General features: G+C 47.3%; 1 protein-coding gene across 1 annotated transcript in view; it reads left to right on the top strand.

Moving 5' to 3' along the window:
• The first annotated feature begins 2,486 nt into the window (after nucleotides 1-2,486).
• MAP7D3 (MAP7 domain containing 3) overlaps nucleotides 2,487-14,016 on the top strand; it is a 57,474-nt gene continuing 45,944 nt past the window's right edge. The window contains exons 1-2 of the mRNA XM_032330446.1: nucleotides 2,487-2,587; nucleotides 2,887-2,953. The gene's annotated coding sequence lies outside the window, so the exon portion shown is untranslated. The remainder of the gene's footprint in view (nucleotides 2,588-2,886; nucleotides 2,954-14,016) is intronic.

Here is a 14,016-nt window from a genome sequence, read left to right as displayed (position 1 = left end):
GCTGCAACTCTTAATCTCAAGGTTGTGAGTTCAAGCCCCATGTTGGGCAGAGAGCTAACTTCGCTCAGTCAACAGTGCAAGAAGAAAAACCAACCCTGCCTTCGTCTTGATTTCAGACTTCTTGCCTTCAGAACTGTGAGACAACCAATCTCTGTTATGTAAGCTACCCAATGTATGGTACCTTAGTACACAGCCCTAGGACACAAAAACAGGGCGGTACTCTCTCACAGGCAGAGCATTAACCCACCCTGAAAACAATGACCAGACATATTTATAGCCTACCAAGGAGACATTTGTATAAAGTCTATTCAGATGGGCGCCTGGGTGGCTCAGTGGGTTAAGCCTCTGCCTTTGGCTCAGGTCATGGTCTCAGGGTCCTGGGATTGGGTCCTGCATTGGGCTCTCTGCTCAGCGGGGAGCCTGCTTCCCCCTCTCCCTCTGCCTGCCTCTCTGTCTATTTGTGATCTCTGTCAAATACATTTTAAAAATCTTTTTTTTTAAAAAACCCTCTTTATAAAAAGAATAAATAAATGAAGTCTATTTGGAGGTGTTCAAAGGACCCTCCAGGCTTTGCTACCTGTCCATGACCCACTTTACTGTTTAGCCAGGACTAGCCTGTTAGCTGCTAGGGCATGTTTTGGAAACAATTTGACAATACCTCTAAAATTACCCCATGGATGGTAATGTAATATGGCCAATTTATCTCTGCCGTTGTGGATAATATCATGAAGAATTCTTGCTAAAATCCATTTGAAAGGCTACCAAGTAAGCACACTGACAAGTGCCAAATATTCTCTTTAAGCAATGAGGCTTCAAGTATTTCCCAGGTATCTTTTTTCCAAATTAAAGGCTTCTCTCCAGCAGTTAACAACAGTTAATGGCAATCTGTCTCTGACAGTTAACAACAATCTCAGAAGATCTATTAATTCCTTCAATGTCGTCTCCTTTCTGAGTGATTGCAGGAGCAATTATCTGGGCCAAAGCTGCTTGTCTAGCGTAGCGGTCAGCTAAGGTTTTCTTAGAAGACCCTGGGTCCTTGCACTTTGAACTGCGCTCCTCTTTTATTATAGTTCTTGACTTGGTCCATTTTTACAGGTGCTTCTGTCAAGGTCAGTAAACATCTTTGTTTCAAAGCATTTCAAAGTCAGATTAACCTAAAACCATATGCTATCAATATAAACCTTTGTCTCTTGGCATTTGGTCAATTTAGGAAAAGACCACCAATTTAGCTCTTAGGACTCATTTAATTTCTCTGATAAGTTTATATTTTAAGAGTAAATTGAAGTCTACAATAACACATCCTGTTTGTCAATTTCGGGTTTTTGCTTTTCATGTATGAACAATTAAACAAGCAAAGTTAAATTGGCATTACTCAAGGGAGTCTCTAGACGGTCTGTGCAGTGTATGGGTAGTTGCTTGTTATTTTTTTTTTTTAACAGAGACAAGCAGTTTCAGGGTTTCCTTTTTCAGGCAAAGGAAGGAGGTTGGGTTTATAGTGCTGTAGCAATGGACAGTGGTGTCCGAAGGAGACGGGAACACCCAATGGGAGGTAGGTAACAAGCTTAAAAGTAGTGAGCATTGTTTTAGAGAGAAAGAGAGAGAGTAAGCCTATGTAAGCAGGGGGGAGGGGCAGAGAAAGAGGGAGAGAGAATCTTTTTTTCTTTTAAGATTTTATTTATCTTATTTGACAGAGAGAGACCGTGAGAGAGGGAACACAAGCAGGAGGAGTGGGAGAGGGAGAAGCAGGCCTCCCGCTGAGCAGAGAGCTCCATGGGCCACTCGATCCCAGAACCCCAGGATCATGACCCAAGCCCGAATACAGATGCTTAACAACTGAGCCACCGAGGTGCCCAAGGTAGAGAATATCTTAAGCCAGTCCCATGCCCAGAGCCTGATGCAGGGCTTGATCTCAGACCATGATTGGAGCAGACATCAAGAGTCAGTCCCTTAACCGATTGAGCCACCCAGGCACCCACAAGTGACCACTGTTTTTTATTTAATACAAGAAGGGTATGTTTTTTAGCACAAAAGCATGAAGAGCCATTAGGTTTAATTAGAACTAACTTAACTGAAGTTTCATGTTTAGCTACTGCTAGTATAGCTCTGAAACTAGGGGTATGTGGCTTGGCTATGGGGTCTGATGAAAAACTGAAATAAGCAATAGGCCTCTGAAGAGTGTCATGGAGCTTGTCAGGCAGCAGCTCCAGTGCCAGTTCACACACTTTATGAACAGAAAAAGTGATGGGATTGTGAATCCAGAATTCTAAACAAGTTTGTGGGAACATTATTGTATCAGTCTTTGTGCTTATATGTAACTATGTTTCCTCTACCTTGAAAAGTATTCAGTCATTGAAATACATCCATCTACAAGTAGTCCTGGTCCACCTATGTCATAGTGCAGGCTAGGTCATAGTGGGATGATTAGCACACAATAGGGCAATCTGGGTGGGGCTAGGGTATAAATACTGGTGGACTCCCTGGGACAGCTCAGACACTGGAGAAGAGCCTTGATGAAGACGTCTGGAACCCACCTTCGTGGAGGCAAGGCTTGTATCCAGAGAACAAACAACATCCATCCAACTACCAGGTGAGTAGTCCCATCAGAAAATCAAGGTAATGGCAGAGGTGGAAGATAGGGAACAAATAGGGCTTAGAGGTGCAACTTGGAGGTGAAAGAGACTATTTTCTTTACTATTTCTTTATTCATTTATTCTATTTGTTCCACAATGAATTGGAGATAGTTTATTAGGACTCATTCAATATAGCGATTTTTTCCCCCAATATAGCCATCTAAACAAATTTTAGAGGGCCAAGGGATAAATGTACTAAGCTGGTAAACTAGTTAAAGATCCAGTACTAACACTGATGCTCTGTTCAAACACACAGCAAAGGGGAACATTTCAACCCGGAGCAAGAGGGCTCCGAAGAAGACGGTGAAGCTGGCGTTGGAAGGGTAAGTAGCACTCGAATGGGTGTAGATGAAGTAAAGTGAGCTCAGGCCCCGGGGGAGCCCTGATACCTATGTGCTCACAGCGGAGGTGGTGGGGAGAAGCCTTGGTGGGTGCGTGGAGGGGACCGAGCAAGCCACATGGGATCCTAAAAGCCTGCTAAAGAACAAGACTGGGCTCCTTTGTAAAGGCACAGCAGTTTCCAAAGGCGCCAAGGTATGAAAAACTGAGATACAGCATAGAAAATGTCGGACTCATAAGGTAAGCGACTTATCTCCATGTAACTGCACATAAATCCCTGGGTATGGGAACAGGCAGAGACAAGTATCTTCAACAAGGGTTACCTGGTTACTGTGATGTAAGAAGTCTATGACATCACACCATAGCAGCAGGGACAGGGTGGGGATACCAGGGTGGGAAATACTTCGGCGACCTCTTAATTGATAGTGACCCATTTATTTGCACTTTTGCCCCCAAGGGAAGCTGTTCAGAGAGGGAGATACATTTCCTGACATTACTATTCAGGTGTCAGCACAAGGTGTTCTCTTGAGTGGCTGAGGGACCCATGGGAGAAAGGAGCCATGATGCCTCCATCGTGAGGCATTGATGACCTAACAAACTAAGGACTCCCATTGGTGGAAGCTGGCCAATGGCAGCTTCCTACCTAATCACATACGCTGTATCAGCAACCAGTGGGCTTGATTGCCACTAAAGCACCCATATCATAGGGTAGGACTGTGAAGACGAATAAAGAGGGACCTAGAAGTTAGTGCTCCCCGCCCCACCTCACACACTGAATCTTGCTTGTTCTGGGGGAGGAAATACAGGGTAGCATTAATGAACCCTAACATCACTTTTAACACGTCAGCACCAGATTTTGTCACAATAGATGTAGGACTCCTGGAGGGCAGTGGGAGACGGAGGGGGAGGAGTCATGATGCCTCCATTGTGAGGCACTGATGGCCTGGCAAAAAAAGGTCACCCATTGGTGGAAGCTGGTCAATGGCTGCCCTTCTACTTAATCACACCCTCAGGATTAGCTGGCAATGTCCTTGACTCCCACCTCAGCACCAGTATCACAAGGTAAGACTGTTAAGAGGATGGACCTGGAAGGGGGTGTTCCTCTCCCACTACCTTTCCACCTCACACACTGAATCCTGCTCTAGGGGAAGGAATGGAGTGTAGCCTTAGTTATTCCGACGTCACGACTCACATTGGTGGGGGGGCAGTCATGATGCCTCCATTGTGAGGCCTTGATGACCCCTCACATTAAGGCCTCCCATTGGTGGAAGCTGGCCAATGGCTGCCCTTCTACTTAAGCACACCCTCAGGATCAGCAGACAATGTACTGTTACCACCCAAGCATTCCAAATCATAGGGTCAAGCCATTAAGAGGAATAGGGGTGGCCTTAGAAGGTGGAAGGCCCCCATGACAGCCATATGTGCCAGGTTTCATCCTAGGAAAAGGACTTGAGAGGATGGCAGAAATCGTCCCTTACGTCACTATTCACATGTCAATACAAGGTGCTGTCAATGATTGGCTAAAGCACCCACGGAGAGGCAGGTGATGCCTCTATTGTGAGGTGTTGCCACTCGCTCAAACCAAGGTCTCCCATTGGAGGAAGCTGGCCAATGGCTGCCCTTCTACTTAAGCACACCCTCAGGATCAGCTGACGATGTCCTTGACTCCCACCTCAGCTCCCATATCATACAGAAAGACTGTTAAGAGGCATAGGGATGGCCCTGGGAAGTAGTGTTCCTCTCCCACTACCTTTCCACCTCACACACTGAATCCTGCTCTAGGGGAAGGAATGGAGTGTAGCCTTAGTTATTCCGACATCACGACTCACATTGGTGGGGGGGCAGTCATGATGCCTCCATTGTGAGGCATTGATGACCCCTCACAGTAAGGCCTCCCGTTGGTGGAAGCTGGCCAATGGCTGCCCTTCTACTTAAGCACACCCTCAGGATCAGCAGACAATGTACTGTTACCACCCAAGCATTCCAAATCATAGGGTCAAGCCATTAAGAGGAATAGGGGTGGCCTTAGAAGGTGGAAGGTCCCCATGACAGCCATATGTGCCAGGTTTCATCCTAGGAAAAGGACTTGAGAGGATGGCAGAAATCGTCCCTTACGTCACTATTCACATGTCAATACAAGGTGCTGTCTGATTGGCTAAAGCATCCACGTAGAGGCAGGTGATGCCTCTATTGTGAGGTGTTGCCACTCGCTCAAACCAAGATCTCCCATTGGAGGAAGCTGGCCAATGGCTGCCCTTCTACTTAAGCACACCCTCAGGATCAGCTGACGATGTCCTTGACTCCCATCTCAGCTCCCATTTCATACAGAAAGACTGTTAAGAGGCATAGGGATGGCCCTGGAAAGTAGTGTTCCTCTCCCACTACCTTTCCACCTCACACACTGAATCCTGCTCTAGGGGAAGGAATGGAGAGTAGCTTTAGTTATTCCGACGTCACGACTCACATTGGTGGGGGGGCAGTCATGATGCCTCCATTGTGAGGCCTTGATGACCCCTCACAGTAAGGCCTCCCATTGGTGGAAGCTGGCCAATGGCTGCCCTTCTACTTAAGCACACCCTCAGGATCAGCAGACAATGTACTGTTACCACCCAAGCATTCCAAATCATAGGGTCAAGCCATTAAGAGGAATAGGGGTGGCCTTAGAAGGTGGAAGGCCCCCATGACAGCCATATGTGCCAGGTTTCATCCTAGGAAAAGGACTTGAGAGGATGGCAGAAATCGTCCCTTACGTCACTATTCACATATCAATACAAGGTGCTGTCAATGATTGGCTAAAGCACCCACGGAGAGGCAGGTGATGCCTCTATTGTGAGGTGTTGCCACTCGCTCAAACCAAGGTCTCCCATTGGAGGAAGCTGGCCAATGGCTGCCCTTCTACTTAAGCACACCCTCAGGATCAGCTGACGATGTCCTTGACTCCCACCTCAGCTCCCATATCATACAGAAAGACTGTTAAGAGGCATAGGGATGGCCCTGGAAAGTAGTGTTCCTCTCCCACTACCTTTCCACCTCACACACTGAATCCTGCTCTAGGGGAAGTAATGGAGTGTAGCCTTAGTTATTCCGACGTCACGACTCACATTGGTGGGGGGGCAGTCATGATGCCTCCATTGTGAGGCATTGATGACCCCTCACAGTAAGGCCTCCCGTTGGTGGAAGCTGGCCAATGGCTGCCCTTCTACTTAAGCACACCCTCAGGATCAGCAGACAATGTACTGTTACCACCCAAGCATTCCAAATCATAGGGTCAAGCCATTAAGAGGAATAGGGGTGGCCTTAGAAGGTGGAAGGTCCCCATGACAGCCATATGTGCCAGGTTTCATCCTAGGAAAAGGACTTGAGAGGATGGCAGAAATCGTCCCTTACGTCACTATTCACATGTCAATACAAGGTGCTGTCTGATTGGCTAAAGCATCCACGTAGAGGCAGGTGATGCCTCTATTGTGAGGTGTTGCCACTCGCTCAAACCAAGGTCTCCCATTGGTGGAAGCTGGCCAATGGCTGCCCTTCTACTTAAGCACACCCTCAGGATCAGCTGACGATGTCCTTGACTCCCATCTCAGCTCCCATTTCATACAGAAAGACTGTTAAGAGGCATAGGGATGGCCCTGGAAAGTAGTGTTCCTCTCCCACTACCTTTCCACCTCACACACTGAATCCTGCTCTAGGTGAAGGAATGGAGAGTAGCTTTAGTTATTCCGACGTCACGACTCACATTGGTGGGGGGGCAGTCATGATGCCTCCATTGTGAGGCCTTGATGACCCCTCACAGTAAGGCCTCCCATTGGTGGAAGCTGGCCAATGGCTGCCCTTCTACTTAAGCACACCCTCAGGATCAGCAGACAATGTACTGTTACCACCCAAGCATTCCAAATCATAGGGTCAAGCCATTAAGAGGAATAGGGGTGGCCTTAGAAGGTGGAAGGCCCCCATGACAGCCATATGTGCCAGGTTTCATCCTAGGAAAAGGACTTGAGAGGATGGCAGAAATCGTCCCTTACGTCACTATTCACATGTCAATACAAAGTGCTGTCAATGATTGGCTAAAGCACCCACGGAGAGGCAGGTGATGCCTCTATTGTGAGGTGTTGCCACTCGCTCAAACCAAGGTCTCCCATTGGTGGAAGCTGGCCAATGGCTGCCCTTCTACTTAAGCACACCCTCAGGATCAGCTGACGATGTCCTTGACTCCCACCTCAGCTCCCATATCATACAGAAAGACGGTTAAGAGGCATAGGGATGGCCCTGGAAAGTAGTGTTCCTCTCCCACTACCTTTCCACCTCACACACTGAATCCTGCTCTAGGGGAAGGAATGGAGAGTAGCTTTACTTATTCCGACGTCACGACTCACATTGGTGGGGGGGCAGTCATGATGCCTCCATTGTGAGGCATTGATGACCCCTCACAGTAAGGCCTCCCATTGGTGGAAGCTGGCCAATGGCTGCCCTTCTACTTAAGCACACCCTCAGGATCAGCAGACAATCTACTCAGTTACCACCCAAGCATTCCAAATCATAGGGTCAAGCCATTAAGAGGAATAGGGGTGGTCTTAGAAGGTGGTAGTCCCCCATGACAGCCATATGTGCCAGGTTTCATCCTAGGAAAAGGACTTGAGAGGATGGCAGAAATCGTCCCTTACGTCACTATTCACATGTCAATACAAGGTGCTGTCTGATTGGCTAAAGCACCCACGGAGAGGCAGGTGATGCCTCTATTGTGAGGTGTTGCCACTCGCTCAAACCAAGGTCTCCCATTGGAGGAAGCTGGCCAATGGCTGCCCTTCTACTTAAGCACACCCTCAGGATCAGCAGACAATGTACTGTTACCACCCAAGCATTCCAAATCATAGGGTCAAGCCATTAAGAGGAATAGGGGTGGACTTAGAAGGTGGTAGTCCCCCATGACAGCCATATGTGTCAGGTTTTATCCTAGGAAAAGGACTTGAGAGGATGGCAGATATCGTCCTTTACATCACTATTCACATGTCAATACAAGGTGCTGTCTGATTGGCTAAAACACCCACGGAGAGGCAGGTGATGCCTCTATTGTGAGGTGTTGCCACTCGCTCAAACCAAGGTCTCCCATTGGAGGAAGCTGGCCACTGGCTGCCCTTCTACTTAAGCACACCCTCAGGATCAGCTGACGATGTCCTTGACTCCCACCTCAGCTCCCATATCATACAGAAAGACGGTTAAGAGGCATAGGGATGGCCCTGGAAAGTAGTGTTCCTCTCCCACTACCTTTCCACCTCACACACTGAATCCTGCTCTAGGGGAAGGAATGGAGAGTAGCCTTAGTTATTCCGACGTCACGACTCACATTGGTGGGGGGCATCATGATGCCTCCATTGTGAGGCCTTGATGACCCCTCACAGTAAGGCCTCCCATTGGTGGAAGCTGGCCAATGGCTGCCCTTCTACTTAAGCACACCCTCAGGATCAGCTGACGATGTCCTTGACTCCCACCTCAGCTCCCATATCATACAGAAAGACTGTTAAGAGGCATAGGGATGGCCCTGGGAAGTAGTGTTCCTCTCCCACTACCTTTCCACCTCACACACTGAATCCTGCTCTAGGGGAAGGAATGGAGAGTAGCTTTAGTTATTTCGACGTCACGACTCACATTGGTGGGGGGGCAGTCATGATGCCTCCATTGTGAGGCATTGATTACCCCACACAGTAAGGCCTCCCATTGGTGGAAGCTGGCCAATGGCTGCCCTTCTACTTAAGCACACCCTCAGGATCAGCAGACAATGTACTGTTACCACCCAAGCATTCCAAATCATAGGGTCAAGCCATTAAGAGGAATAGGGGTGGACTTAGAAGGTGGTAGTCCCCCATGACAGCCATATGTGCCAGGTTTCATCCTAGGAAAAGGACTTGAGAGGATGGCAGAAATCGTCCCTTACGTCACTATTCACATGTCAATACAAGGTGCTGTCTGATTGGCTAAAGCACCCACGGAGAGGCAGGTGATGCCTCTATTGTGAGGTGTTGCCACTCGCTCAAACCAAGGTCTCCCATTGGAGGAAGCTGGCCAATGGCTGCCCTTCTACTTAAGCACACCCTCAGGATCAGCTGACGATGTCCTTGACTCCCATCTCAGCTCCCATATCATACAGAAAGACGGTTAAGAGGCATAGGGATGGCCCTGGAAAGTAGTGTTCCTCTCCCACTACCTTTCCACCTCACACACTGAATCCTGCTCTAGGGGAAGGAATGGAGAGTAGCCTTAGTTATTCCGACGTCACGACTCACATTGGTGGGGGGGCAGTCATGATGTCTCCATTGTGAGGCCTTGATGACCCCTCACAGTAAGGCCTCCCATTGGTGGAAGCTGGCCAATGGCTGCCCTTCTACTTAAGCACACCCTCAGGATCAGCAGACAATCTACTCAGTTACCACCCAAGCATTCCAAATCATAGGGTCAAGCCATTAAGAGGAATAGGGGTGGTCTTAGAAGGTGGTAGGCCCCCATGACAGCCATATGTGCCAGGTTTCATCCTAAGTAAAGGACTTGAGAGGATGGCAGAAATCGTCCCTTACGTCACTATTCACATGTCAATACAAGGTGCTGTCTGATTGGCTAAAGCACCCACGGAGAGGCAGGTGATGCCTCTATTGTGAGGTGTTGCCACTCGCTCAAACCAAGGTCTCCCATTGGTGGAAGCTGGCCAATGGCTACCCTTCTACTTAAGCACACCCTCGGGATCAGCTGACAATGTACTCAGTTACCACCCGAGCATTCTAAATCATAAGGTCAAGCCCCCTGACACATTCACTTTCAGTCACTAAACCTCATCTGAAGAGAAAGACCTGAGAAGGTAGAATTAGTCATCCCTGCTATCAGATAATACTCATATGTCAGCAACAAAGTATTCTCTTAGTGGCTGAGGGACCCATGGTTGGGAGAAGCCTCCATTGTGAGGTATTGTTGGTCCTACATAGTACGGCTTCCCATTGGTCGATGCTGCTCAGTGGCAGCTGCGTCCTGAATCAGACACCTGTATCAGCAGCCAATTAACTTGTTTATCATCCCAGCACCTCAAATCATAAGACCTGACCATTTAGACAAATGGGGGTGACCTTGGAAGGTAGTGCTCCCCTGCTCTGTGACACCTCCACCTCTGCACAGTAGGATCCATGCTGGGGAAGGAATTCAGAGGGTTACAGAAGTCACTCTGACATTACTATTCACATGTCTGACCAAGGTTCTTTCTGATTGGCTGAAGGGGGCAAAGAGCCATGACGCCTTATTGTGAGTTGTTGCTTGGCCTCTGAAGTCACGCATTCCCATTGGTGGAAGCTAGGCCAATAGCTACCCTCCTACAGCATAATGATCTCTCTGCCAACCACAGTGGGGGTTTGTGTTAGATCCAAAGGTGAAAAGGTCTCTCCCCCATTACCATTCTCCTGAGTATACAAAAAGCATAAGTGGGTTTTAATGAAGGGATTATTATGTCTTGAGACATTAAGTGATAAATGTCTCTAAGAGTTTGTGGAATAGGAAAGACAATATTACGCAAAATGGGAAAGTGATTTTTAAACCTTTTCTGTGTAATTATGTATAAATGTATATAATATATGATCTATATAATTTATATATTATATAAACATACAACGTAAAAACCTCGCCAGTCAGGAAAGGTATGGGACTTTTCCTGACCCCATTTGAATCTGTTGAAAGGGATTTTAATTTCCTTTTGGGATATATATATGAACTGGGTCGTCGTTGCTATGGAGATCTCAAAGCTCATCCTAACTTCTCCGTGGTTATGTCTGAAATTATGTCTTTGGGGAGATTCAAATTATGAGAATGAGGACTGTGGGTGTCTGCCTCTCAAGCTGCCACTTGTTCTCAGTTCCCCTCATCTACTAAACCAGAAAGACTCATAGATTCCTAATCTTAATAGATGATTACATTTCATAGTAGATCTTTTATCCTGTCAACCATCCTGAATAACACACCAAATTAATTTGGGGGCATAAATGGATGTGCTTTTTAGGAGAGTTTGGCTCTATTTTCAGCTGTGAATTATGCATTAGTAAGAATTATTTGGACAGCATTCATCATCATTTCCGAAGTTAATGAAATTCCATTACACTTCAGTACATTTTCATTTCACCCAGTGGTAAATTAATTCTCTCTCCCTCTTTCTGTCTCTGTCTCTTGCTCGTCTTTTGCATCATTTACAGTAGTTACGGAGTGGGAACATGGAGAGGTTGCCTAAGTAGAATAAGTTAAATAAGGGCCAGGAAAGACAGATGTTACTGATTCCCTCCATAATGATGATGTGCTCTATAACTCAATGCCAAGATGAGCAAGGCGGCTTGTTTTCACAGCTGTCACTGCTGTTCTAGTGCTCGAGGATTTGGGGCAGGGTCTGGGTTCAGGGACATAGCTAGGCTACAACTTAGACGTTTGACATACAGCTCATCTCCTTAACACACAGCTCCCACTTGTGAGCTGCCCACAGCAGTGCATGCCGCCCTGTCACATCACTGAACACATTGCTTGACCTGGGGGAGCTCTCTGGGCAAAAGGCAGGACCAAGAGTGTTGCCAGGTCCAGCTTTGCCCCAACAGAAGAGAAGCCCGGAGCTCTCCTAGGTGCTGGATATTTTCCTTTAATTGTTATTGGTCTCCTTCCTGGTCCCACCCCTCTTCCAGCCTAGTCAGGGGCTCAGGCCAGATCTTCCTCCCACAGGTCCCCTGCCCAGTGGCCAATAAGTCTATCTCTTCAGTTGGGCTCTCTAGCAACTGATCAAAGTGCACCCTGGAAGCTACTTTGACACCCCCCTCCCCACCTCCCAGTAGGCTTTGCATGTTTCTAGACTCTTTTTTTGGCTAATAGTGCAATGGTTAAAAGGGAGTTCTGGCTCTGAACTCAGACAGACCAGGGTTAGAGTGCCTTGGACTTCCGTGGGAACACTGCCAAGCTCTGTACCAACATGAGTCCTAGTTCCCACAGCACGAAATGGAGATATGAGCAAGATATGAGATAATGTATGGGAAAGTATAGAGCATGGGGCCTGGAACTTGGTAAATGGCAGTTATTATGATTATCCCTAGCTCATTCTAGTGATGCTCACTGACTGCTTTCTGATTTCCTGCACCTTTTCACTTCAGTTTGCGGTGGACCACAGCCTCCTGCCCATTCCCCATGAGGTTTCGAAGGGTAACAGGAGGCACTAACACGTGGCAGGTCCAGGCCTACTCATACTAACAACCCCCAGCTTCCCAGTGTAGGCTGGTCGAGGCCAGTCCAAGCCACCCTAAATGTACCATCTGCTTCCTCCCCCGTTTTGTAAATACACCCAGCCAGCTTTGTTTTACATTGGCTATTTGGAGGTTGGCATTTTGTCTACATAAGTGAGGGAAGGGTAGGGTTTCTCTCTTCTCTCTGTTCCATTCAACCCAGCATGGAGCCCCTTCAGGCACTGTGCTAGGCAGAGAAATATTTACTAAGTGCCTATAAGTGCTGGGAGAAGCTGGGAGTCAGAGCATTCTGGATAGAGAGGGATAATAGATAGGAAAGTCACCCGCAAGACGCTGCAGGACTTGGGGCAAAGAGGAAGGTCATTTCCAGAGTGCTTAGTGATTTAATTATACAAATAATAGGCGACATATTACCAACTTTCAGCCTTCAGACAGGTGTGTGCTTTATCTAAGAAAAAGAATGGAACCTTTGGGACACTTGGGTGGCTCAGTTGGTTAAGCATCTGCCTTTGGCTCAGGTTAGGATCCCAGGGTACGGCTCCCTCCTTGCTCAGCGGGGAGCCTGTTGTTCCCTCTGGCTGTGGCTCCCCCTGCTTGTGCTCCTTCTCTCTCTTTCCGACAAATGAATAAAATCTTTTTTAAAAATAATAAAAAAATTAAAAAGAAGGGACGCCTGGGTGGCTCAGTTGGTTGGACGACTGCCTTCGGCTCAGTCATGATCCCGGAGTCCCGGGATCGAGTCCCGCATCAGGCTCCCAGCTCCACGGGGAGTCTGCTTCTCCCTCTGACCTTCTCCTCGCTCATGCTCTCTCTCACTGTCTCTCTCTCAAATAAAAAAAAAAAAATTAAAAAGAAAAAAGAATGGAAACTTTGAATCCTTTGTAGAGGAAAAGAGCTCCAAATTCCTAAATATCAAAACCATACAAAAACAAGCCTGTCTCCATGGGTGAAAAAAATCCTCAATCAATCAATTCTGTCAGAACAATTAGAAATGATCACAGTCAGATGGATTGTTTTCTGGTCAATGGTATTTGGCCAAACCAACCAGAATGAAATCAAACAGCTGGCAATCCCATTGATTGTACCATCATAGGTCATTTTCTAGTCCAAAAAAAATGACCTCCACATGAGCAATTCAGGCATGTAACAACAACACAAACTGTCGCTTCTCTACAGTAGTTATCACTTTAGATAACTCTTCGGCTTGATTTAGTTGCCTCGTGCAAAACAATGTATATTTATTCAGATTATTTGGCGTTCTCTATTTCAATTAACTCCAGACAGGTCCCCTCCAAAGGTAAAAGGCAGAGAGTATAAGTGTATTTACCCACATTAACCAAATTGGCAGGTAGTCAGGCAAACAGAACCATGGCAACATCTGTCTAGAAAGCTGCCCAGAGCTCCCAAGCCAGGAGGGTGATTTGAATCCGGTGGAGATAAGAGCATAACCTTGACTGTAATTCATAGTTGTTAGGGAAATGGCAGAACTGGGGAGGCGCCTAATTCTTGCTGAAAGCAGAAGCCATTAATGTGGGGAAGTCATTAGCATTGATTGAGATAGGTACAGTAAATCCTGGGACCACGTGCAGCCCCCTTATGAGGAAATGGTTTCCAAGGGTCACCAATCCTAGGAAGCTCAGGTTGCTGTGACTCGTGTGGAACACAGTAAATCTGTACATGAACCTGACGGCTAAAAGGCTGCAGGAGGCATTCATTAGAGGGGAGCCCTGAACTGGACCGGGTGCCCAGAAGGAGAGTTCATCCACCTGATCACAAGGTCTCTCCCTCTGTCTTTCTCCCTTCGGCCT

The sequence above is a fragment of the Mustela erminea genome, chromosome X, assembly GCF_009829155.1.
Source record: "Mustela erminea isolate mMusErm1 chromosome X, mMusErm1.Pri, whole genome shotgun sequence".
Classification (NCBI taxonomy): domain Eukaryota; kingdom Metazoa; phylum Chordata; class Mammalia; order Carnivora; family Mustelidae; genus Mustela; species Mustela erminea.
The sequence above is the reverse complement of the archived record's forward strand: the minus strand, read 5'-3'. Positions and strand labels throughout refer to the sequence as shown.